General features: G+C 42.3%; 1 protein-coding gene across 6 annotated transcripts in view; it reads right to left on the bottom strand.

Moving 5' to 3' along the window:
* NAV1 (neuron navigator 1) overlaps positions 1-27774 on the bottom strand; it is a 950201-nt gene that overhangs the window by 798971 nt on the left and 123456 nt on the right. For 2 of the 6 annotated variants that reach the window (XM_069238907.1, XM_069238912.1), the window contains exon 2: positions 17934-17980. The exons of 3 other annotated variants lie outside the window; for them this stretch is intronic. The gene's annotated coding sequence lies outside the window, so the exon portion shown is untranslated. Of the gene's footprint in view, positions 1-12033; positions 12388-17933; positions 17981-27774 lie in introns of those variants that run through there. One more of the 6 variants, XM_069238910.1, reaches the window with a different exon arrangement.

Below are 27774 nucleotides of genomic sequence, written 5' to 3'. Positions count from 1 at the left end.
AGGGATCCAGAAAGGAATATTTCACACGGAGGTGAATGATGACTTCTGGATGCAAAATGTCACCTGGAGTTGTGGTGTAAATGTCTGAAAGTGAACAAGTCAACAATATGTAGTCAGCTCCTGGGGCTCCTGCACCCCAGAGGTTAGCGGACTCACAGTCTGGGTACTGTCAGGATGCATGTTTGAGGTTTACCCCAAAGTGGAGGCCATCCACCCAGACAAAGTAAACATTCCAGTTTTGTTAGGGTCCAAACAATCACAATTTTAAGATCATTCCCTGTAAGATAACCAATGATAATAAATTAAAAGTCTCTAATTATTTCGTTTTTTTAAGGCTAAATTGTGGTTGGATTTACTGGGGCAACAAATATTGGGGTACCACCACCAACACTTTGCATTCTTAACTTTGCCCGTCAGTGACTTGCCCCCTAGTCTTGGGAGCAGAAGCATGCCAGAAGACAGGTTAAAAAAATCTATCAGTGAGCTTGCCAAAGCATGATCTTCTGTGGCAGTGCTAGCCGGGGCCAATAAGAATGCTGATGCCATGCTCAAAACAGTAGCTATGTTATCCTCATGTCCCTGCATCATCACAGCACTCCACGTGCGAGCACAGAGAGATGGGTAGAATGAAACCAGTACAATACCCCATGTCAGTTATGGATCACCTACCTCTGGCCCAGATGCTATTCAGGGCAGATAAGAGGACAACTGCAGGGATGCAGGTCTTGTGCATTGTGGCACAATTCCAGCATTGATGTAAGCGAAGGAGAATGCCAACAGCCTTTTGGCATAGGCAGTGGAGTAACTCAAAAGGTTACATCACTGCGGAATGTGCTGAAAAGCCCCCAATATGCCCATATCTCACAGATATCCACAGGTCTTGGCCCTAATGGTGGCATTCTAAAGGGTAGGGACCCTACTATGCCACATACCCTGCAGGGCCTTTGCTGTGCCTCTATTTGTAGGAATATGCCTTGTGGTTTTTAGAGAGGTGCCCTGAAACCTTCAACGTCCTGGCTGGAGGTCTTATAACACTGTGGGAGGGATTATTCATTATGCAAATGACTGGTAACATCATAATACATCACATTACTAGAAGGATGCACTACAGTGCAAAGCAATGTGCCGTAATAGGCTTTGATGAGCGGTCACCGGCAACAAGTCTTTTGTGATCAGTGTACGCAATCAGATTTAATCACCAAAGCAGTGTCCAGCTTCTACAGCAGAACCAGTCACTGGCCGAGCTGGAGCAGAGCACCCTGGGGATGCAGACTGCTTCCTAATGCGTTGTTGCAATTAGCTAATGCCAGGAAAAAGCTAAATGAGGCCAAGCATTTCTAGTGGCCACCGCTCTCACTCACTGAGAGCATCTAAAGTGAAAAATGAATGGATTGATTGATCAGTAATGTTGCCTGTACTGGTTTCATAGTGTTTCTTACGTTTGATTGGAGCAAACTTCTGAAACTGGAGGATAGTAACTGCCATTTCCTCGGACTGACACTCAAAACGCAGGGATCCGGATCCCTCACAGTAACAAAATGCATGTGGGATAACATTGGGCCATTGATTCCTATGTCGTAAGTTCTCCAGCATTATCCTAGCATTTGGGTGTCATGACTGAAGGATGGCTACAAATAGAGACTTACAGTTGCTCTCTTGTGCCCCATTTTTGTTGTATTTTTTTATTGTGGTTTTTACAGGGCTATTTCTTTTTGAAAAGTAATTGTGCGTGATTGGACATTCAGAGCCTGATTTAGATCTCTGCAGAGTTTACTCTGTCCCAACGGTGACCGGAAAACAATGGTATTTAGACATCGGTGGACGGGATATCAATCAGCGTTGCAACGGAATAACCCCTCCACCGAGATCTAAATCAAGCCCTTAGTCTTTTTCGCTTTGGTAATGCTGTGCCACTATGGTCACTACTACATTAGGCGCACCTATTGAACACCGCTTATGTGGGATTCTTAACAGGTGTGCAATCTGCACTCAGTTTCTCTTTAGGCAGCTTAAATCCAGGCTTAATGGTCTATATGTGTATGTTGTCCCTTGTATATAGATATTTACAGGCACATTTAGGGATAGTGGGCGCATAGCATATATACAAAGGGAGTGCATGTTCTGCTACAGGTAAGAAGGGTCATTGGTACATCTACTCAATTAAATCTAGAGTATGCCATTGTTGTTGAACATTGATTGTGTGCAGAGATGAGTGTATTTCAAGTAAGATGCAGGGTGTGTCTTCAAGTGCCACCATCAGGGGGAGCCAGAGTGTGGGTAAAGGCAGTAAAGTTTAACCCCAGGGTAGGTATATTGGGAATAAACAAAAAAATGTCATTTAACTGTGGGTGCTAACAATTATTGTCTTTTCCCCGTGTAGATTTATGTTCAGTAAATAACTTTCAAAAGATTGCAGCAACACTGAATAGACCCAGACTTACAGCCCACTAACGATGCTGAGAAAACTGAGTATGAGGAAGGCCACTGAGAAAAAGGAGCTCAGCAAACCATGAAACAGGGAAGGCTCCACTGTACAGGCTCAAGGATAGTGTAATATCAGAAGCCCTTTTACCCAATGTTCCTTTGAGAGAAGGGTATGCAATGTGAACAATAAAAAGAGTCCGGAAGGGATTGTTTAGAAAATGTTTCAAACATACATAAGTTATTGGTCAATAAGATCCAATCAAGGAAGTCCATTGAAGTGAAAAAATGTAATGAAATGCATAATCAATGCTGGGATTATAATGTAAACAATATTTTTATAGACTGAAGTAAGTGTAGAAGCTTTTTAATGCTGACGACACAAAAAACTCAAAATAACTAGAAGTTTTTACAGTAATCTTTTTTCAATTAAAAAATCTCAAATATTATCAAACAGTTGAATACAATTTTCTTATTGGGGGTCACTTATTAATTCATTAAACCAGAGGGTCCTAAAGCATTCCCAAAAGGGTTTCAGAGAAAAGAACTTGGATTATTTGAAAAAAACACTCGACCAAGCCTAAAAGACTTTACGACTAGAGTACATGTGTTATTTTCAGGTTAAATATAAAGGCTGATGTGGTAAAAGTTGGCATTTCAGTCTCCTAGCAGATCAAAACCATGAGACCATTTCAGGACAGAAGAATTTGAATAGGACCCTTAGGTCTGCGCAAAACTCAACGTTTCTTGTCCATAACATTAGGTTCAAAACAGATAAAAAATATCAAATGGACTAGGTATAACTGTAAGTCAAGTGAAAAGGCCAGAGTCGTTTTAAGTAGCGAGTAAATAGGCGAAATGAATCGTCGTAATGACAGTAGCTGAAGAAGTCTTTTAACACCAAGGCGCGAGAGTCAGCTGACGTTTGATGTACATCAAAGACTCAGGACGGCAACATGTATAGTGATTAATAACATGCATTGGCAACCAGCTGCTAAACAAGCAAAAGCTGCAGGCATTCTAGAGTTTGAAGGACCTCATTCGAGTTCGTTAAACACGTGGGTTTGCAGCACAGTCCACAAGTTCAGACAGCAGCTAGATGGGGTGGGGGCTGCTGCCCTGCCCTACCCCTGCACAGCAATCGCTTCTAGTTCTGGTCTGAACTCTTCCCAGACAGGTATGTCTGCCTAGGCTGGCCAGTCCTTCATGAGTCTGGGGGTTGTGCTGTGATGCAGAAACTGATGAACAGCAATGCATTCTGCACTATCTGCAACTGACAATTACACGGCTAAACGCTCTGTGGAAAGGATGTACAGTGATGGGGAAGTGCTAAGCTAGTGCACACAAAAGTGCACCCTTCTCCGCTGGTGACTCCTCCCAGAGGTACACACAACCTACCGCTGCGCCACCTGCATTGGTGCGTGTCGCTGTAGGCGCGGTTACAGGAAACAGGAGCAGGGATCCTTAATGTTCCAGTCCCACTGATTGGGATGTCAGTAACTGGTCCAATTGAGGTGGGGCAGCCAGCAGTACAAGCCGAGTGGTGTAGGCTTTCAATATTTCATTTGTTCTCGTGAAGCGTTGACGTCTGGTCCATTAACCTGCACTGACCCAGGGTCCTTCAGGGCTGCACCATGAGTGCAAAGAATGTAATGCAAGGCCTGAGACATATTAGCAGGGGCAAATGGAGGCAATCTGCTGAGCGTGTAAGAAGCGTGGAACCTGGGAGATGGCTCTGCTATGGAAACCCAGGAACATCTGTGCAACCCTAGGATAGCTCTGCTGTGCAAAGCCTGTAAGAACAGCAGCACCCGAGCATACATCTCCTGTCTTAGGCCGGGGTCTGTAAGATCTATGTAACCGAAGGGATAGCTCTGCTTTCTAAGGTTCGAACCGATAAAATATGTTAAATAGGAAGCATGGTTGTACTGTGCAAACACAAATGGCCCTGCTTTCTCACGTCTAAGACTCTAACGTCGATTACTTGATGGAGAGTGCTGCTGCCAAAATCTATGACTTACAAAATGTGTTACTTTGCATATTATCAAATGTCCTAAACTTGCAAGAAAGGTGAAGTCTGCAAAATGTTTCTACATTTTAAAGTCTTACCCACATGGGGATCTCCAAAACATCAGGGCTAGCTCTCCTATCTAAGACCAGCGCCTACTGAAATGTGTGTGAAGTAGTAGGATAAAACAATGCTAATTAAACTATAATCCTGTTTCTCCCATGGGGAGTAGCCTGTGAAATGTGAGCTTAGGAGGAAAGGAACAGTGTAAAATAATGTTTGGACCCGTTGCCATGAGATTAATTAAACGTGCTACCAATTAGCTTCCATGGCATGCAAAAGGTTTGATACCCCTCTTCCTACCACCTTGGATATATTTTCTGCCCCAGGCTTGACTGGACTCCCGCTGTGACAGGCCTGGACCACTGCTGATTGTGTAAGAATCTGGACAGTAGCACTACGAGGCACCATGGGAACCGTGGATCAAATAATTACAGTTTGACAGGTGTCAGATGAATCAGAAACCCCTATTGCAATGTGAGGAGTGACACAGACATAAGTCATTAAAAACTTACCACAACTCAAAGACACACAGTGCAAACAACACATGCATAGTGCCCAGCTCTATTACTATATGTCTCGTATTTTTTATCTACCCTCTTTCTTACTGTCTCCTCTCTCATTGCCTCCTCTCTCTCTGTCCTTATTTACTTATTTGCAGTTTTATGTAACGCAAAGGGGACCCAAAAGGGGTTGGAGGGCATTGTGTAGCATCAAGTTGCGTCTTCATAAGTTAACAAACTATTGTATAGAAAAAGTGCCCTAGTAATTCATGTGCACTGAAAGTTTCAAGGTGATCCGTCAAACAGCGGCCGAGGAAAAAGGGTGGTCAAAAAAGTTGCATTTCCCATGTCAATTCCCATCAGTGGACAGAATTACACCTAATTTGGCAGCAAGATAGTTTTCGGTACATAGAAAGTGCTTATGTTTATTTGATGTAAATCCGTTCAGTATTTCTTGAAAAATTAAAGGGAAAATAAATTTGGATATCTCTGGTTGCGAATTTGTCACAACATTTACGCAAAGTATTCATGATTGCACCCACCAACAGGAATGTTGTGATTGGCTGGCCATACCCTGAGTAGAAAGTTACACCAATCGTTTTATGTTATGGGAAAGGGCCCCTGGGGACGAAAATATAAATGACGAGTGGCACCCTTTTCGCAGAGGTGTGATCTAGGGGTGATTGAGGGTCACCTTATGTTTTTTAAATTATTTTTTTCACCATGCGTGCTATTCAAGAATATTCTCGAATATTTGCGAATAAGCAAAAAAAATTAAAGAAAAAAATTCACAGACTCATTCATACACTAATTCATACACTATTTAATTCACTATAACTCGCGGCCCCGCCATGCAGAGCTTTTTCGTCAAACAATTTACTGCAAATATCACATTGATATTATCAGTGATGTTATCAAAGATGTCATGAGCGCCGTAATTTGTGGGGTAATTAGAAGTTCAAATTAAGGGAGCGAGCTATAGTTACTTTAGGCCACAAGTTATAGTTATTTTAGATAACTCTAACTATAACAGGTGAATTTCTATGGTTTTGTATGTTTAAAATGTGAGCCTAACCATGAAGTCCCTGTAACCTTTGTTTTTTTAAGTGAATATATAGTTTTTTTAAATTCTGTTTAGTAACTATAATGGCCCTGTAACCTTTATTTTTTCAGTGAATTTCTGATGTTTTTTTAAAGTAAAGTAATTTTCATTACTATACGTGAATCCAATCACTGCCAGTGGCCTGGCCCTGTGACCAACCCCCTACAGACTAAGAGAGAGTGAGCAAGTAATGCTTTGATGAATGATATACTTAGAGTGAGAGATTTAGGACAAATTGAAAAGACAAGTGTATTTGTCAATTTTAAAAAAGTGAAATCTCTTTTCAGTATGAACCTTGGACATTTGAAGTTGAAACTACAATAAAGTAGGGAAATTACAACAGAAACATCCGGACTAGAACATTCAACTTTCAGTGTAAGGGTCTGAGACCTTAACCATTATTCCACAGTTGACTCCTTACTGTGCTGTATCCAGACATACTTATGACAGTCAACCCAAAGATTGTGATAGGGAGGACATGTGAATGTTCCATCACTAAGAAGGTTTAACAGTCAAAACACTAGTAAATAAACACACTGCCAAGCGATACTAGGATTTGAATATTCAGTCTTCTGAGTGACTGCACAAGACCATGTCCATTAGGTCGGAGGCGACTGTGTTTCACTCTGCATCCAAATTTAACTATAACATTCGTACCAAAAATCTTGCTAGTCTGACTCTTTCGAACTTATAGTATGGAGAGTATGTAATAAAAATGTCTCTCTCTCTCTCTTCCATCCCACTAGGGAGAGAGAGAGAGAACGGACCGCGGAGAGAGCTTTAAGGCTCCCGCAGCCCTAGCCAGCTCCAATCCTGCGGGAGCCGCCATTGCTTCCACAAGCAGGGAGCTGCTCTAAATAGCACCTCCCTGCTTGTGGGAGTTTTCATCTGTTTCCCTGAACTCATACTTGCGTGCACGGAAACAATTGAAAACTTCACTTTCTGCAAGTGAGATCTGTTTGACAGCTCTCACTTGCAGAAAATGACGTGTTTACTGTGACAAAGTTACCGCCAAGTCAAAGCAAACAGCTATGTCCTGGGGATAGGCACCCCGGGACATAGTAGGAGCCAGCTCTGGGGGATAACAGTCCCCAGGGTCAGCTATGGGTCCTCGAGGGGGGCCCCCCTTCCAATGTGCATTGCTCCACCCCTCATTATTTTATTAATGCTCTGGGGAGTTGGCAGTCCGTGGGGCTGCGGGGGGATTCACAACCTCCCATTCTTTATTTAATTAATTCCACAAGGAGGTGGCAGTCCCCGGGGCTTTGGAGTGTCTGAAACGGACCCCCCTCATTATTTTATTAATGCACCAGGGAGGTGGTGGTCCACGGGACTGCTGGGGGACTGGCAGCCCTCCTGCATCCATTTTGTATATCTCTCCGAGGAGGTGGTGATCCCTGGGGCTACGGGGGTCCCAAGCGCCCCTGCACATCCATTTTGTAAATCACCCTGGGGACGTGGCGGTACTCGGGACTGCGGGGGTCCGAATCCCTGAGACTTCTTAATAGGACGCAAGCTCAGTCCAAGCTCTTGGAGAAGCTTTGGAAACAGGATATAGAAAGCAAAGTCCAATCCTTCCACTCCCAGGACAGAAGCAGCAAGCAGCAGGCCAGCACAGCAAAGCAACAGGAAGAGTGGCAGTCCCGCCTACAGCGTCCAGCTCTTCTTCCTGGCAGAATGACCTCAGTCCAGAAGTGTTTTAACTTTGTGTGGTCACAGGTCCAGTACTTATACCCAGTTCTGTCTTTGAAGTAGGCAAACTTCAAAGAGAAGTCTTTGTACTTCACAAGATTCTGCCTTTTCCTGCCCTGACCCCAGACACACTCCAGGGGGCTGGAGACTGCTTTGTATGAGGACATGCACAGCCCTATTCAGTTGCAGGTGTCAGCTCCTCCCATCACTCTAGCTCAGGAAGACCCCTCAACGTGGTGATGGGCAATCAGGATATGCAGGGGACACCTCATCTCCCTTTGTGTGACTGTCTACAGTGAATACACCAACACCCCAAATGTCATCCTGACCCAGACATGTGTTTCACAGACAGGCAGAGGCACAGAATGGTTAAGCAAGAACATGCCCACTTTCAAATCTACAATTCAAAAAACAACTTCACCAAAAGATGTATTTTTGAATTGCGAGTTCAGAGACCCCAAACTCCACATCTCTATCTGCTCCCTATTGCAAATTAGTCTTCACAGATATTTCAAGGCAATCCTCTTGTTACTCTATGGGAGAGATCAGCCTTGCAATAATGAAAAACGAATTTAGCAGTGTTTTACTATTAGGACATGTAAAACACATCAGCACATTCCCTACCTTTTAAATAAACCACACCCTGCCCATGGGGCTGCCTTGGGCTTACCTTAGGGGTGACTTACATGTAGTAAAATGGACGGTTTGGGCCTGGCAAGTGGGTGCACTTGCCAGCTCGAAATGGCAGTTTAAAACTGTCCACACAGACTCTGCAGTGGTAGGTCTGAGACATGTTTATAAGGCTAATTGTGTGGATTGCACTATCAGTGCTGCAGGCTCACTAGTAGCATTTGATTCACAGGCCTAAGGTACACATGGTGCACTATACTAGGGACTTACTAGTAAAACAAATATGCCTATCATGGATTAACCAATCACCAATACCATTTAGACAGAAAGCACTTGCACTTTAGCAGTGGTCAGCATTGGTAAAGTGCCCACAGTTCTAAAGCTAGCAAAAAAACTAAATTCAGCATACAATCCAAAACAGGAGGTCAGGAGCAAAAAGAGCTGACAAGTCTAACATAACATATATATTATTTCTATAAACATACATATATCACTCACAGTGCAAGTCAGGCAACGGATGAAGTGGGCTTATACCCTAGGGTATGCTGAATGCTGTGACAGGCAGAAGAAAAATATTAATTACCCTGGAGCAGCTCAGTGGATGAAGTATGGCTAAAAAAAACTCCTGAATGTACGTAGCTATGTATGTATGTATTTTTTTAAACATGAGGCTGGGAAGACAAATAAAGCCTTCTATAGGCTACACCTAAAAAGAGAGAAACCAGAGAGAAACAATCATTTGCAAGGCAATAGGTTTTGCATTTGTGAAAGTTTGATCTATTAGCTTTGAAACAGATTTTTTTTTAACTTTTGTTTTTTTGTATACAGTGGAGTGATGATATTTGGATAGCACACTTACTGTTGTAAAGTGCACGAAGCAGGGAAAGGGCACAGTACCACAGCCTGTTACTAGGTGTCCTTGGGACCTCTTTGGCCATATTATGTGCTGCACCCTGCAATCTTGAATTCAACACATCCCCAATGACTTTTAGGTGGCGTGCTGAAAAATGAAGCTCGGCGCCCGTTTTGAGAAAATGTTTACGCTATGCTATCAGGTTATGAGGGAAGGGGGACAAGAGTAATATGCTGACTGAAAAAAAGGAGAAAAGTAGCAACATCCTGACATCTCTTCGCTGCTGTTACTAAGAAGAAGTTGGAACTCGAGAGGTGGCTTTTAACTAACGTGACAAGTGCAAATCTGTATAAACATACTTTTTCATCCCACGCTTTCAGTGGCTGAAACATACTATTATATGGTAAGCAGGGCGCACAAGAGGTGCTTAAGGGGCAGCGTAAAGAGAGAGGAATGCAGATTTATAGGTGTGGTAAGTGGCATAAAGCACATTACTTTGTGAAATGATCAACACTTTTGAAGTCTTTCCAAACAGAGAGAGGGAGTGTGGATGCGTTTTTGCCTGTGTGTAAAAATTCCTGGTAAAATCCGACAGACACTGCACCATACCCGACTGAAATCATCTTTCTATGCCACAAAGGATGACAGGGAATACATTTTAAGCCGACTTCAAGCTCAGCATCTATGTGAATTCTTGGTGCTGGATGATTTATGTCTTAAAATCTTCCCCAAAATTACTGCAGTTATTTTACAGTTTTATGTAGCGCAAACTTGACCAGTAGGCATCAAAGCACTTTACAGGAGCAGCAATTATATACACAACTGCTGATTCATTTTTTGGGGAGCACAAGGAGATTAAGTGAATTGCCCAGAGTCACAGAATGGTGAACCAACATTGATACTGGAACCTTGTTCCCCAGTTACAAAGGGAGCAGCTTTGGTGCTACAGCACACTTTAAACACATGTTGATGAAGAGCATTAATTACAGTGCAAACGTTTTGGATAGCATGGACCAAAAAACACAATATTATGTAAAACGGGAAATTGTAATCAGGAAGAACATGGTTACATTATTGGTTTTACACTTCTAATACTAGGGAAAGAATGCAATACCACAGGTTGTCCCTAGGTGTCCCTTGGGACCTCTTTTGGCCACACAAGGTACTGCACCCTGCAATCTTGAATTCACCACATCCCCAATAACTTTAAGGCAGAGGTCTTCAAACTGGGGGGCCTCAAGTGATCCCAGGGGGGGCGCCAAACTCTGGCCAAAAGAAATATTATACAGATAACATGCCTTTGTTTTAAGCAGAAGCATGTTATTGCAGTTTTAAAAAGGTAACAGTACTTAACTGCAATGTTTAAATAGGTTTAGACCTATTTAAACATTGCCATCTTTCTAAAATAATTGTGAAAAATTCTGAGGGGGGCCCAATGATTTTTATTTTTCAACTGGGGTGGGGCGCGGCATTAAAAAGTTTGAAGACCATTGCTTTAAGGTGCTGTGCTGAAAAATGAAGTGTGCCACACGTTTTAAGTAAAGTTTTATGCTGTACATTCAGGTTAATAGGGGGGAGACAAGAGTAATATGCTTCTTTAATTAAAAAATATAGTACAAGGTCATGCTACAGCAACTTCACGTCATGTAAAGTGCTCTTCTGATCGAGTTGGCGCTATATGAAACTTCACGTCCTCATGTAAAGCGCTCAGACACCACAAAGAAACAGTGACATGCCCAAAACAAGGAAGAGGAATACACAATAGCCATGCAGCTTGAAGCGGCGAGGCAAAAGAAAAAAATAGTGTACCACACTAAACTATATGTCTGATCATGCAATCATCCATGTAACCAAGTCAGTCTGCAAGGCGGTAACAAAGCAGCCTCAAGGCGGGACAATCGTGAAGCATTTACCTACAAACTCAAGGGAATTTTTAAAGGCAGACCAAGGAACGAATAAAATTGATAGGCATGTTTGAAGCCGACAGATGTAGATTACAACATGTCACATGTCGAGAGACAGCGGGTGCTCGCTGCCTAAGCTCAACCTAAAAATAAATAACAGAAGGAGACAATGGGAGAAAAAAGTTCTCTTTATGAAATTCGAATAAGGTAAAACTTAAAATGTCAACTCATACTGTCTCCAGAAACGACAAACGATATTCTCTGTACATCATTTCTTGGACAAAAATTTGAAAATGACCTTTTATGGCATTAAACGATTATCATTGCAGATCTTAGTCGCCAGTAACACTGAGGAAATATTAAGTACCTGTATTTATAGGCCTAACTGCAAGGTGTTCGGGGATTCCGTATTTAAATATATCAGTATATGCCTGAATAACCCAGAAATTTAAGAAAGAGAGTCGGAGATCGTGAGGGAAAGGGGATTCTGATGACAGAGAAGAGTGACAGGGAAAGGGGTGGATAGTGACTGCAGAGGGATGTGAATAAGAAAGGGAGTGGAACGAGAAGGCCGACTGAGAAATGTGAGAAACAGACTTCAATGGGGATAAAAAAGCCCGTGTGTAAGGGTGTGCAGAAAAGGTACATGGGAGACAATAGATGAGGGAGGGAAAAATAGAGAGAAAGAGGATTTGATAAGAGGAATAAAAAGGAAGGACAATATAGATAGCAGAGGGAGAGAAAATAGACAGGGAGACGCAAATACAGAGACCTAGATTCAGAGATGGACAGGGAGACAGGAATATCGTAAATCAATGCGTATGCGTCAGAAGGCGATGCCGGAAGTCCGCGGTCCTCACCTGCTCGCGCCCCCGCATCCCTTGGGCCACTGCCAAGCACCGTGCCTACGGTAGGCTGCTCCCACAGCTCCGCTCCCCGCCCGGGAGTGAGCTGGGGTAGCACTCGGGAGAGAGTTCCACGGCTCACGGGGGTCCCTGAGAGAGGAGACGAGGCGGGCATTATCCGCAGCCAGGCCCCGGCATTATCCGCCGCTCAAGCCGGACATTATCTGCAGCCTGGGCCGGGCATTAGTGCGGACGGCCGCTGATGAGGATGTCAGTACTAATCCCTCGCCGCTGCGGCTAGTAACGCTGTGGAGGGAAGGGGGGCTTTCAGACATTAACAAAACACGGCCCCCGAGGGGCCGGGGCGGAGAGCGCCTGCCTCACACCCAGACTCCATTACACAGCTCGGTAATCACCGGCCTTGCAGATGGGGCCAGGTCTGAGGAGGGTTTATCACACCACGGAAGGGCACACGGGCGTAGCGCCCAAGGGGCCTAACCATGGGTGGCCAGAAGGATAGTTATTAACCAGAATTCAGGTGGGACTTTACTAAAGTACCGGCATCCCTCAGAGCCCGCAGGACAGAGGGCCTGTCAGAGCCGGTTTTAATCCACACATTCAATAATGAAATGATTAGAAAACTCTCACAGAACGCATTAATTACTTACAAAACTATTATGGACAACGGACATTCTTTATGCTATTCCCGACTATAGAACTCACATGTTTAGATATCAAGAGGGTCCCCATCTTCAGGCATTACCAGGGCTCTAGGTAAGAACTACCACAGACCTGTCCCTTGTAATATGTGTAGCGAGGACGCACCGATGCAGGGCAGAAACATTGTTCAGTCTTTGGAGTGTGCCAGCGCTTGAGACACTGCTCTCTCCCACCAGGAGCACGAGGGAACCCTGGGCTTAAGCAATGGCAGCAGCCAGGAGTAGGTGGACTTTGGAGGAAGTGCTGGGTGGACTGGAGCAACTTGATACCCACTAATTGACTGACCAGGCCTTCCCCAGGCAGGCGCTGTCTGCGCGGCTGATGGGCAGAGAGAACTGCTTACTGCACATGGACATATCGGAGGTAGCCAGAGGTAGTAAATTGCCCTTTGCTGCCGCCAACACTGCCTTTGTTGCCTCTGCTCACAGTGGACATGTAGGCAGCGGTAGGACAGTACGCGAATAGGGCTGTACAATGAGAAGACACTAGAAATTAGCATAACCCTTCACTATTATATTAATCATAAAACTAACAATGATTACAATAGTGTGTTTGTCCACAAGTCCTAAAACGACAACGGAAAATGTGGTTGGCTATGGTTGCAGGCCCATCTCCTTGCAACATCCTGACAACTACTATTTCCTAAGAGAATCACTTTTCTGCTGCCCTTTAAATTTGTCAAGGACCAGACCTGTCTTGCTTATACATTACTTGTTCTTGTTGCAAATTTAAGATGGCTACCCAATGGCTTTCTTTGGGACAAGACAGGACAGCAGAGTGGCCGACAGTAGCTTCACATGTATACAAACCCATAGAAACGTGAATACTTTACTTCTGAATTGCACGTTTGAAAATTAATGGGCTGCTAGTCATTGGGTTATAGCATACAGTCAACCCCTGCTTTTCCATCGATGATAGCCATACAAACGGCGTGTTCCATCTGCTAGTCCACCATTAAAGACCAGTATAACAGTCAAGGGCGTCCCTCAAACTTATGTAACATCACTTGAGTAATACATAAATTAACAGTCATTGACATTATAGTTCCATCAACTAATCACCAATAATAACACGTTTGTATATATAATTAGGGCAATGTGAGTGACTGCCAGACTACTTTCAATAGAGTCTGGTCATTTATATAAATAAATATCTAGATGCAGGGGACTATGAATGCAACCAGTGCACAAACCTCAAAGATGATACAATGGTAAAGTGATTTGCACTGTTTATGTGTTGAAAAATTTTAAATGTGATACAACACAACATAAATACAAGTTAGGGCACTGAACATCAGCAATCAAAGAATCAAATTGCAGTCCTAATGTATCTGTCCGTTTGTATGAGTTCATCAAGAACAAACAGTTGAACACCAAAAACAAGCTACTGTAAAGTTTTGACCACAATGGTCAAAATCAAAGGGGACTTCATCTGTGCATGTATTATTGATGTTTGGCAGTAACACCCTAAGTCAGCTTTGTATGCGGTCTGTGGTATCCTTAGATTCAAAGATTGAATGAGTGAAAGATAAATAGTGTCTGTTGTCCTATGTTAGTGGAATATTGTCACCAACAAGCAGGTTCCTATTCCACTGAAACCACCAATGGGCATGTTGACATAACTCAGCACTCAGGTATTGAAGGTTGTCTCTCAAGCGAGAGGTGTAGTGTTGAGTCATTGGGTAAGAGGATACAACATGAAAGGTGTCAGTCATATGACTATATATATATATGTGGTATCTGTAAAGTGCAAACCTAGTAAAAATGTGGTGGAGCACAGCACAGCATAAAAAAATATACAATCAGTCATGAGGTGTGAAGCTGAGTTCTGAAAGTGGTGTTAGATTGTTACTTTGATAACTTCCTGTTGTGAGAGTGTGAGACGAAGAGAAGGGAAGTGAAGGAGGGATAGCAAACGAGAGAGTGAGAGATAGTAAGGAATGGAAAGGAAGCAAGAGATCTATACACAAAGACGGAAATACATAGACACTAAAAGAGAACGGTATTTTGGTCAGAGGTCCTGATAACCACAGGACATCTGGCTCACGATGACACACGCACACACAGTTGATTTGCCTGTTTTTTCTGAGCCTATAATCCCCTTTCCAGGCACACATTAATACTCTCGGTATGACACAGAAATCATAAGAGCCAAAAGACATTCATCTCTTCACAAAAAAAGAAACAGCTTTAAAGAAAACCACATTGCTGTGTGTATTTTGACAGCACCTATTGTTCAAAAACAGCATGTATGCAGAACACACACCCATCAATGGTTTTTAAAACCTGAGATTGGCATGATCTAATTTTTCTTTAGTAACCCATATTTATTAGTTTTAGAACCCTACTCCCTTGGGTGTTTTTGTGGGTATGTATTACTTCTAGTTGATTGATCTAGCCCCACTCCTCTCAGACTACCTCTTAAGTTTCCATCTTTGCCACTGTCGTCTGGGTTCAGAAGCCATTGTTGGGAAGCATGGGAAGCCGCTATTGGGATGGGGTGTTACTTATGGCAGAGGCCATGACCCATCCATAAGTTCTTCCTCAAATTAGGAAGAAAATGTCTCAATGTATACCAAACTAATCAGTTCAAGCTCAGACCAGCAAATCAAGACCCTTGTAGCAAAACCAGTCTCCCCCTCTGCCTTGAAAATTGTCATTTTACATACTTATGCTAGACTCACACCTGCTCAGCTCCGGGATAAGCTCTAGGGTGATACAAATCTGCATAGCATAACATACATGGTTGTATGATCTATTCTTGATAGTGCAGGGAAGGCTGGTGGGCCTGAGGACAGTGTATGTCGTATTTAATACCTATAAGCACGGACTCCTAGGGCGTGGGCAGTGTTTCTCAGTGGCTAGTAGGTTGGGACAGAGTCACCCACATTTCACGTTAGCCTTATTATTGACTGAATCGTCCCCAGCTTTAGTGACACGTCAGACATAAATTCCCCAGTTGTCTCAAAAGTATAGTCAACCTCGGCCTCAGATATAAACAAAGAAGCTTTGTGGGAGATGTATTGTTTATAAAGCGTGGGTGATCCAGGAAGTGCCTACTTCCTCTTGCACGTCCAGCTCTTGGTGAAGTTTCCCCTCATCCTGGCTGTGTATTGTTTTTACATTCGTTTGTATTGCTTGATAAGCCTTAATTACTCCCGCCGTGCATTATCAGTGATGTCTGCTTATTCTGGCCTAGCTGCTCAGAAGGGCCTGTCTGCCTGTGAACTCAGCCAGAGCAGTGAACTCATGTTACAGCAGCTGAATCTATGCCACAATATTACATTCCCAGCTTTTCCACCCACCGGTGGGTAAATGTCATGTATCTGAAGATGTGTTTGTATTACTGATGCCAGAAAGAACACGGGCTGTGTGGGCGAACCAACATGTGTTTGTCAGTATCAGACTGTAGGGGGGACTTTGAGTGACACAACAGGGCTCTATGATGGCAATGGTTTGTAGAAGTGATACTGCGCGGTATTTTAACATTGTCCCTTTATTGCATGAAGCTACTATCACACGCTAACCTTCTTTGTCACAGGACATCTGTTTTTTCGTATTCGGTGGATTGTACCGAATATGGGCCTGCTACTGTGCTGATTTTTGCCTGGATAAATCTTTGATTGGGTCTCAGAGAGTATGTATCCCTATTTCGGTCTGCACTCCGGGTCATTACCCATGTACATGCAAACACCACATGGCTCAATTTCAAACTGGAGCCGACGTGCAGAAAGCAATCTACAGAGATGCATTGTGATCACTAAGAGAATCCACCATTGTATGTGTAAACGAACCAATGAGGAAACACCATTACCTTCCTGTGACACCACTTTTAAGTGCCCAATACTGAACAGTGCTTGTAGCACCTGGCCACAACATTCGTCAATTATGATAAACTATTTTAAGCTACGTTGCCATTCTCTGTGGCACACAGGCAAAACACATAAAATATAAAAAATTAAAGGGGGTATGCCTTTTTAGAGTGGCTGTTGTTTGGCGTGGTGCTGGAATAGAAAATCAACTTTATTTTCCTTCGTAAGAATACTGTAATGCTCATTAATGTATGGTCATATTTCACTTGTCTTACTGTTACCATGATTTTAGTGTTGCTTCTCTGTTTTGCGTACACAGACCACTTCTGTTTTTGCTTACACTGCCCCAGCTTTCTCCAGGCACAAAACGTGCACTGCTTTTGACTGTGCTGTCATTTGTTAGGAAAGCTTGCCCTGCTGATGGATGTACTGTACTTGCTCCCAAGTGGGAGTGAAGTTTACATCACTGCTGCTCATTCTGTTCACGTTCACTCAGCTCAAGATCTCCCTAATCATCACTTCTTAAGATAAAAGTTGCTTTTTGTTATAGCAGCTCATTTGTCTCCAGATATCATCACTTCTGTGATGTATGTTGTGATTCACTCTTCGTGCCTCCTGTAGCCAGATCAGCTGAAGACAAGCAGGGCTATTCATAAAGGTGACATACTTGTGAGTAGTTTACATGTGTAATTTATTCTTACACTCCTGAGTGAATTTACAAATTTTGGCTATTCACAACCTTCAAGTGTAAATTTACTCTAAAGTGTAGTCTTACACATCTGCACCCTCGGAGAAAAAGGGGATGGAGCCAAATTCATGAGTGCAAGTTAATGCTGCCATAAAAGGACCAGCAGCAACCCCAGTATCACACATGGCCACCCACTGGTACTACAAAGCCCTCCCATAAAAAATAGTAGTGGCAGGGACTTAAAATAACACCACTTGGGAAATAATGTTAAATTACATTATTTTACATAGTTAAACTATAAATAATTATAATATGGTGTTAGATCTGATAATAACACATATTTGTTATTTATTCATGAAGTATTTTAATAGATGTTATGAATGTATACATTACTGTAACAATAGCTCATTAAAAATAACAACATGACTATTAATTAATTCTCCACATCACTTTTAAAAATTATTAATGCATAATAAACATATTGTTTTTCTTTAGGTGATAGTTTATTTTTAATTTAAACTTCAAAAAAATATTTACATTTAATTTACTATATTTAAATTAAAATAATGTATTTATATTAAGTGAATAGTGTTTTATTATTTTTTATTATTTTGAAAATAAATGCATAAAATTGGTTTATATAAATGTTTAACCCAAACTATTTTTTACTAATTTTATTAAATATTTTTAACTTACCCTAATCTTTACCATAGTTAGATCGCCACCCTAACTGAAGTGACTCCCTATGATAAAATTTAGAGAAAAATACAAATTTAATTAACTTAAAATCATTATTACATTTTCTAATTAAATCCTTTATTTAAGTATATTAGGTTAACTAAAAATGATCTCTCTGAAGGTTAAATTAAAAAATAATTCATCACCTAAAGTAAAAAAGTAGATTTGTTACTAACATTAACAATTATTAAAAGTGATGTACAAAATTATTTGAGTAATGTAATAATATTGTAATACAAGTTAATATTACAAAATTGTATTAATACAATAAAGGTTGGTAAAATATTTTATAATTGAATAATACATCTTTTAGTATATATTTAACTTTCTAAACCCCACCATGCTCCTCCATAAACCACTCCCACTTAGTAGAAAGTATGCCACTTTTGCCAGCCACTCCCCCTAGTCCCTCCCACATACACTACTCAGTAGTAAAGTTACAGGTGAGACACTCTCTCCACAGAAAGGTTAGGAAAGAAAGAGATTTACACTCGTAGCTTTGCGAACAGCATTTTGTAGTACTTTAGTCATATTATTGTAGTACAACTGAAGTACTACAAAATGTAGTTTGCCGCTAGGCCCAGATACCTCTCTGAGAAGGTTTTTCTGCTCCTGATCATCTCATACTAGGATTCACTTTAGGGCAGAGCCCTACAGGCCACAGGGCTGTTGCATCAGATATTCAATGGTCACATCTTCTGTGAAGGGGAGAAAACCAATCTTTCCCATTTCTGGCATTTTGTAAAGATACTAAATACACATCTGTGGGTTACCAGAGTTACACTACCCCCTATCTTCAAAATCAATTCAAGAATATTTTCCTGAATTCTTCACTCCCACTCCAGAGTTACCAGAAGTGCTCTCTCCAGTGTACGAATATTTAGGCAGGATACAACTTCTTCTACATCATTGCTGACAATCGAAATAATTTACCCAGGGAGCTCACAAACTGTGTTGGCAGCTGGTGTAAAGGGCAAATGTTGAAAAGGGCATACCTTTGAGGGCAGAATAACAAGGGACATATATTTACAATCAAGCTATCCTCTTCTAGGACAGATGCTCTATTTTTATAAACTCTGCCGCATCGAAAATGTCAGGATTCGTGCTGTATAGGTTTCAAAACAGACTGCATTTGAATGTGGCGTAGGGAGTTAAGGCAGCAGTGGAGGTCACGTTCTGATGTACTGTACAGATAAGACATATGAGATGGTTAAAACACCTGTTGAAGAGACACGTGTGTGTGTGTGAACTTCTGTTTCGGTGTATTAGTCATACAATAGATTAGAAGGTTAATGTTCTTGCCACAAAGTGCTATCTGTAACCTACAGGTGAATGATTTCTTTCCAAATAAGACAGCTCAGAGGTTAATTATGTTTCTTCCAGAGATGTCCATTGAGCTTCATTCCCACTCTGTGCCTGCATTGTGCACACTGCACATTTCACTTCCCAGCCTGTTAGAGAGTATGAAAGGTCTATCCATGCACCCCAATACAGGAGCGGCTTGCGGTGCTAAATGGGGACAGGGTGACGCGCGTGCAGGTGGCGGGGTCTGGGAGATGTTGGGGGAAATTAATTTAAAAAAAAGAAAAAACTTACCTCTATAATTGCTGCCACTATCACCATTGTGCTGCTCCTTTCACAGACAGACTGCAGGCACAGACCCCCAGCCTGCCCTATGGCCAATCCTGACGCTACTCAGAGCAGTGTTACGATTGGCTGGGAGCCCCCAGCCAGGGCGCTCCCAGGCAGACTGGGAGCCTGTGCAGACTCTTTCCAGCCCAGCAACACAGTGCCAGACTGGAGGGAGCCTACTGCACATGTGTGTTTGGCTGGCCAAACATACATGCGCAGTGAGGGGGAGTGCTGTACACTCCCCTCAGAGCTGTCACAGCCTGTGGCCCTGTCCCTTTTCCAAAAAAAAAAAAACGATAATAAACATAGTTTATTATTGTTTTTTGGTGAAAGGTTTGCAGCTGCTGCTGCTGGCGGGGGCGCACTCTCCCTCTCCCCTCTGATTCCCGCCCAGAAGTCACCCAGCCAGGATTCATTGGAAACCCCGGCTTTTTTACCTTGACTGCATATTGCTCTCTCTGATTAAGTTTTTTATGTATTTCATAAACACATTTCTAAGGATACATTTCACCACTTGCTGATTCGCTTTTGTTCCACACTAATGTCCTACCACATAAGTCTGCACACGAGCAATCGTTGCTCACGACAATGAGAAGGGGTGGGACGGCACCCTGCGCACGGGGGTGTAAATAAAAATGAAATAAAAAAAATAAAAACAAAAACACTTACCTCCTCTGCCATGCGCCGCTCCTCTGTCTTGGAATGGCATTGTCCTCAGTGTACCACAGTTTACAGTTCTAACATGGACAATGTGTTTCTTCCAAATGTGGTAGCCATGTTCAAACTGTAGAACAATGAGACACTATGTACAATATCAACACAATTTGACTGGCCAGTGACTTATAATATTATGTTTTATTGCAAAGATATGTTCCTCTGCTCAAAGCAGCGTCAGGATTGGCTGGGAGCGCCCAGCCAGAGTGCTCTCAGGCAGACTGGGAACCTGTCCAGGCTAGTTGCCGGGCTGGAGAGAGCCTACTGCGCATGTGTGTTTGGCCGGCCTCAGACAGCTGACCAACCATAAATGCGCTCCCCCTCGCTGCTTGTCACCCCTGTGGCTCCTCCCCTTTAAAAGAAAAGGATAATAAACAAAGTTTAATATCCTTTTCTTTTAAAGGTTTTGCAGCCTTCGCTGCTGGCAGGGGGAGGCGACGTTCCTCCGCCTTAAAGGAGGAGCCACCCCTGCACACAAGGCAGTGGCAACTGGTGACACCTTGCTGGGAGTAGTGAGGTGACAGGCAGTCGTGGTGCACTTCTGAAAAGTGTCAGTGCAGTTAGGCCTTGAGTCCATGCTTTGGGGAGCACGTGTGGTGTTTGGTGGTTTATGGTCACTGTCCAGTTCCAGTTTCCTGGCCTTGATAGCGTTGCATGCATCACTATCTCACTGAGAGCAAATGCAACATATCTACCTCCTGATCTTTTAAAAGCCTTCATGTCTTCCGCCGATGCTTCTTTTGATGGTCCCATGACTCTGTTATCAGTGCTGATTAACATTCTGTTCCCTCTTTGAATACGGATTTAACTTTCTGTGTGGTTAGCGCATGACAAAGAAGTCTGACAGCACATGCACTATCGCTTTGAATTTTGAGAAATGGTGCTGCGGGCTTCTCCGTTTCTACTCTTTTATCCTTCAGCTTAATTCCCATTTTTTTACCGTTCCTCTTTTTTTGTCGCTTGTCCTGATACTTAGTGACTTCGACTTGGGTGATAAAATGATGTTTTTAGAGTAAGTGGTTAAACGGATCACCTCATGTATATCTTTCTTTCCAGGGTTTCGTAGTAGGATTACTTCCCTGTTTCAAGTGCCAAATTAACAAGCACTGGCAATGCACACAAAGACATTTACAAAAGATGTATACATGCATTGCACACATTAATGCTGTTTATCACATTAAAGCCTGTTCTGCTGGCTTTGCTACTGCTGGGAAGAAAACAGCATAAATGGATTGCTTTCTATATAAAATGTAAATATGAAATAAAAAATTCAATATGACAAACAGTGTGGTGATAAAGTATACTTTTCAGATATAAAATAGCCCCTTATGCAGTCAAGTGGAAGCACTTCCTGGAAGGTAGTGTGATAATCAAATAGTCAGCAACATGAGGTGAGAGAGGATTACTACTCTCAGTGAAGCCAAAGTCCACTCTATGTATATTAAAAAAATATATACATATTACAGAAAGTGCGCTATCAAGCAAGACCTATCAAGCATTGGCATGGAAAATAGGTATAGCTTATAAGTGAATGTGCCTCTTCAATCACTGGTATGTTTAGGTACTCAACGTTGTCATAAATGCATTGTGGCACTCATCCTAGCACTCACGCACTAATAACTCAACATAGTGACTCATTCTCACATTAACCAACTTAGCCATCAACAATAAAAGATAGACAAAATCTCCACAAGCATTTTCAAAATACATCAGAATAATAAAAGTAGAAAAACAAAAATATACCACCACCTACACATATTCTTGCAATAAAAAATAATGTTACAGGTCACTTGGCAGACAAATTGCGATGATATTGTACATAGTGTATCATTGTTCTACAGTTTGAACATGGCTACCACATTTGGAAGTTACACATTGTCCATGTTAGAACTGTTAACTGTGGTACACTGAGGACAATTCCATTCCAAGATGGCAGCCCAGTTTAAAAGTAGTGGCCATGCAAGACATACTACATTGCATGAGAAATAGGCAGCAACTGAGGGTCCCAGAGGCACTATTTGGGGTGTTGTGGTAGGAGCTAAAATGCTGTTACTGGGGCCTACCACAGATTCTAGCACAGTAAATCTTCTACCCCATCCAGTCTTTAGCAAAGTGGGTGACCAACACCAGCATCTTTGCCTGTCATGGTGATCTGCGAGCTTCTGTGTAACACAATACCCGTCTACAGCTTTTTAAAGCAGTGTAATATCAATCTACCATTAAAGTCCTACTGGCTTTAAGAAATACTTTTCATAATAAATACGTCAGGCCTGCTATCTTATCATAACGTTTCATAAGAAAAAGATCAGAACAATCTTATTTAATTTAATTTAACACCATCTTTCACAAAATAGCTATGAAGCATACAGTCATAAATCACAAATATAAGAAATTACACTTCACAAACAAAGTAAGACCCCGCCTAAAGTTGCCTAATGAGGATTAAGAGAGCGCAAATCTTCTATCCCCAGGGTTTGTCAGAGCGGGCAAGCAATACTAAAATACTTGCCTACTATTGTAGTCTGTGATATTACATTGAAACAAACACATATTTACAAGCTCTGATACAATGTAATAATAATCCACCCCTACATGCTTAGTGGTTTTAACATATGCTTTACACAATAAGTAGGTAAGGCTTACTTCCTTTGACACAATTTTGCATAGGCACCAGACCAAATTCATGTCACTGGAAATAACTTTTCACAGTGAACCAATGAGATCTATTGCCTCATTGGTTAGCCACCTTGATAACCTAGTACCACTGTGTTGAGCATATGCTATCCCACAAGGCAACCATCAAGCATACAGTAATACAATTGCAAATATATAAAATTTCAGTTGACAAAATAACATCCAACCCCTCCTTAAAGGGGTTAATTAGGATTATCACTGTGAAAATTGTCTACCTTTAGCATTGCTAATTGGGGTATGACAACAGCAAAGCCTTTACCTAAAATAATTATCAGTGAGTTTCCATGTAATTAAATACCTCGCCACTGACTTTAATACATTGCACCAACAATCTACTCATAAATGCCTATTGGCTTTGACATGCACTTTTTACAATACATTTGTCAGACCTACTGTCTTTGTTGAAACTTTCAAGGCTAAATCAACCAGGCCTGTAGCCTTTATTATTGAATTGGCACCATAACAACTCAGTCCTGCTGTATAGAGCATAAGCTTCTCCACAAAACAAAAATTGTAATACAAGCACGCTTTTTCAGAAGAAGCACAGAACCTGTGCCCAATGACATGCTGTACTCAGGGTAACCAACCTGTGGGGAGAGCCAAATGCCCTCTCTCAGTAGTCTTCCTGAATGTTCCTTTTCTATTTATCACACAAGACAAAGAGACAGCAAGACCTAACAAGCATTTGCAATGCAATAGGTCTCACGTTTGCTCGAGTTAGAGCTATTAGCGTTGTAAACTCCTAACTGTACTTTTCTTGCCACATAAATTGAAAATGGAAAGTAACACAATTTCACATAAGAGAGCCAATTTAAAGCACCATGAGCGTGAAGGTGACTAATCAAAACAAGAAGACTGGTCCGGTTTCGCCTTTGCATAGTCATTAAAAAATAAAAAAAAAACTAGAGCGCGATTGCGCTGTGTAAAACCTTGAATTCGGCAAGGAGTGCAAGGATAAATAATCAAAGTAAACTGGTAATCATGAAAAGGGCTCGATTACTGCCTAGCGAGATTGAGCTGCCTACGAAATACAGAGAAAAAGTAGTCCAGAAACCATACGGAAAACATGGAGCCTCGTATGTTTTCAGGTGTTGGCCGGTGCGCTAGAGGAGGGCTAAACACTGGAAAAGGCATGACGTATGTGACCCTTTCACTAATGAACTCAAGCAAATTTTAAAAGGCAAGCCTACGAGCCAATGAAAGTGATGGGCGTGACATGGGCGTGATTAAAATCCCAGAGAGAGATTACATACAACAGGGACAGAGCGCTTGTCCGCTCAACCCTAAAAAGGAGCACATTCACATATTGCTGGTGCTCTTTTTGATGTCAGGCATGACAGAAGCAAATCACTTTCCTGTCCGTCCTCCATCTCTCACAGGCAACCTCTCCAGTCTATTTAACAGGCATGTGCAACAGAATGTGGCCATCGGCTAGTCAGAGAATTCGCCTCACACAAGCCATTTAGGTACAAAAAAATCTATCCTTAATTGGATGAGACTAGCACAAATGTGCTCAACAGAGGAGGGAAGCTGCCAATCTGATTGAAAAATAAACATTTGGAGAAGAGATAAGCTGTGCTGATCCACAGAAAAAGCAAGAACCAGCCCATCAGCTGCTTCTGGAGATGAAAAGAAAGAGCAACTGAGACGGGTATACTAAAGAAGGTTTGGAAGTGAGTGTGGGCTCTTTGTGAGGAGAGATCCTACTCCAGTTGCAGCATGAAAATCTTCCAAGCTGCAGCAGCAATAGGAGACATTACATCACGTATCTGTATTTATCTGCAGATGGAGACAGCAAAGTCAGCTCTTTGTTTCAGCTGAGGTCAGAAAAGCTGCAGTGAATTATTAATGAGCATAAAGTGGGCCACGGCTTCTGACAGTTATCACACAATGTGAGTGAAGAAAGTAGACTGTTTGGAGGCTTGGAATCACAGAGTTGTGTGTGATGGTATGTCAAAGACACACAGGAATCTCTTCAACAGTAAGATAGCAATGCGTTTGGTGCCCTGGCCTGCCTATTTCTGTATCGTAGCATGCATCAGAACGGCCTTCTTTGTCAAGCTATATTCCCATTATCTATGTGGTAGAATGTCTGTGAGCAGAAAAGTGATATTGCCTATTGTTGGGATTTTCTATACATATGCTACACCATGCCCAGAAAGTTTGTTTCGGTACTGTGGGTCAGATCATCATCACCTCTATAGTAGCATGCAATGGTGCGGGAGGTTAGATGTATCACTACATACCTTGCTTGTAACCATATTATAGCTTGTGTGTCAAGGAAGGTTGATTGCTGTGGCTGGATTTCCTTTGACTGATTAGCACAGCTACATTTTCAGAAAGATCCAGACAAAAGTAGTCCTGGATTTCCTGTGCATGTACCTGAGAGTGGTTAGGTGGAAATGGTTACTTTACTGTAGGAATGCTGTGCATTATTCCATCACCTAGTGGTTGGGTTTAGAATTGTGCCTTCTTTCTTCTTTTTTTTTTTAATGTTGTGGGCCTCGTTGTTGACCACCATTTGACCATTTTGTAGTATGTCCGTGCCTTTGTTATATCAGACGTGTGCACTGGAAATTCCTGTGCCTGGTTGCCATCTTCAGATTCTTTCTTTCCCTTGGTGACTTGTTGGTGCTTGAGCTTCCCCCCCTTTGTTTTGTTTTATTGGTGACTTCAAACACACAAAAAGAGAAATGCTTGCAATATATCTAGCAACTGTCAATCACTCAGGGTAGCATGCCAGTATATCGTTCCTTTGCCCACCATGCCACCGAAGCTTTGACCCATCCATATGTACATCAGTTATGACCCTGTTCCAGTTAGGGCAGTCCAGATCACACTGCCAGGCCACAACCATGAACTAGAACTCAAGCAACTAAAGACTGGTTTCACCCTGATTGGGGCTCCTCAGTTGAATGTAGATTGGTTCCAGTGGCACAGTGAATATGGGACGCACGTGTGGGCATACTTTTGCTACTTAAGGTGTTACATCAAACACACATTCCAACCCATCGTTTCATCGTTCCTTTGCCCACCATGCCATCTAAAGGCAAAATGGTCTTGGGTTGCTCATGTTCTCTTTCAGGAAGGACCAGGCCTTGCAGTTCTGGCTGGACTGCTCCTATTGGAGAAGGGTGAGTACTGTATTTAACTTTCACGTGAGTTTAGGGGACACCTTTGGCAACTCTACACTTTTTGCTCCTTTTACAGCCTCTTTGAAACTGACAGGGTAGAGAGACTGGCTCCGATGAGTTCTATACTTGTAACCATATTATAGCTTGCAATGGCGGCTCGGTGGACCTTGAGCTATGAATATGTTAAATTGTTATTTAGCAGGATGGCTAGACACATTAGAACCAGGGTACTCTCAATTCCATTAAGAATGAGACATTGTTTCTTGTACCAATTGATATATCTGTTCATCTTCCGGGTGCAAAATTTCTCTATATGTTTCCTTCTGTACTCCTTGAGGGTCTCCATGGTTCTGTGTGCTAAACCGAGGTGACCAATATCTAAGTACTCAGGAGCCAGAGTGAGACTGGCTGGTTCCAGGTGGCAGACCTGTCCACCTTGCATTCTGGTCCTGTGCTTATCTTTACTTCCTGTGAGATTGCCACCAGTTTTGATAACCATGTTCGTCTGGACCACTGCGGGCAATCTAGATGATGGTTGTGTCAAAGTGCCTGAATTTGTCTATTTTCATTAGAGTCAGTGGAATTGGTGGAAAAGTGTATGCAAATGTCTATGACCATCTTTTCGATAGGCATTCTCCTTGGATTGGTGGTAAGGATACCTGGATGCAAAGTAATTTTGCATTGTTTGGGCTTGCGAGCAGATCTACGTCAGGGTGCTCCATCTACAACACATTTCATCCATCCTTTGTTGTCCTCACTCCCACATACGTTATGCAGTTGCTAGTCTGCTTGGCTTGTCTGATTCAATGTTTTGAATGCCTGGTAAGTCTACCGCTAATAGTGTTGCCTTCCTAAGAATCACCTATTTCCATGTATCCTGGGCTAGTTTTGAAAGCGGAAAGAGGGTTCTTCGTTGTTTGTTGATGTAGAACATCATAGTTATATTGCTCATTTGTATCAGCACTGATTTGCCCTTTACTTGTGCTTGGAAGGCCATCAATGCAAGAAATATAGTATTAAGTTCTAACACATTCTAACAGAAAAGTGTTTGACTGCACCTGTCAAGCTCCATAAACTCCTTATTTCTAAGTTCCCCATGTGTCTCCTAGCCCTGTGTGGCATGCATGCGTGGTGATGGTCACTGCTGGAGTTGGTAGCTTTAAAGGTCTTCTTACGATAACATGATCTGTTCTCCATCACTCTATCTCCTTCTGGGTCCCTTCTGTTACAACCAGTAGATCTTCCCAACTCACTGTAGACTGCGATCATTTGTTGTGTAAACATTACTGAATTTCGGCCATGTGTAGCCTGGCTTGTGGAAGGAGGGATGAATAATTTAATTACAGTATTAACGTCATTATTGCCTATGCTATCAGAGACTCCCCCTTCCAGTATAGGTGAGTGTAAGGAAATGCCTCCTTGGCATGGTTACCCCCTGACTTTTTGCCTTTGCTGATGCTATGTTTTGAATTGAAAGGGTGCTGAGGCCTGCAAACCAGGCCCCAGCACCAGTGTTCTTTCCCTAACCTGTACTTTTGATTCCACAATTGGCACACCCTGGCATCCAGATAAGTCCCTTGTAACTGGTACCTCTGGTACCAAGGGCCCTGATGCCAGGGAAGGTC

The sequence above is a fragment of the Pleurodeles waltl genome, chromosome 6, assembly GCF_031143425.1.
Source record: "Pleurodeles waltl isolate 20211129_DDA chromosome 6, aPleWal1.hap1.20221129, whole genome shotgun sequence".
NCBI lineage: Eukaryota > Metazoa > Chordata > Amphibia > Caudata > Salamandridae > Pleurodeles > Pleurodeles waltl.
Note: the sequence above shows the minus strand (reverse complement) of the source record. Positions and strands in the feature narration are given on the sequence as shown.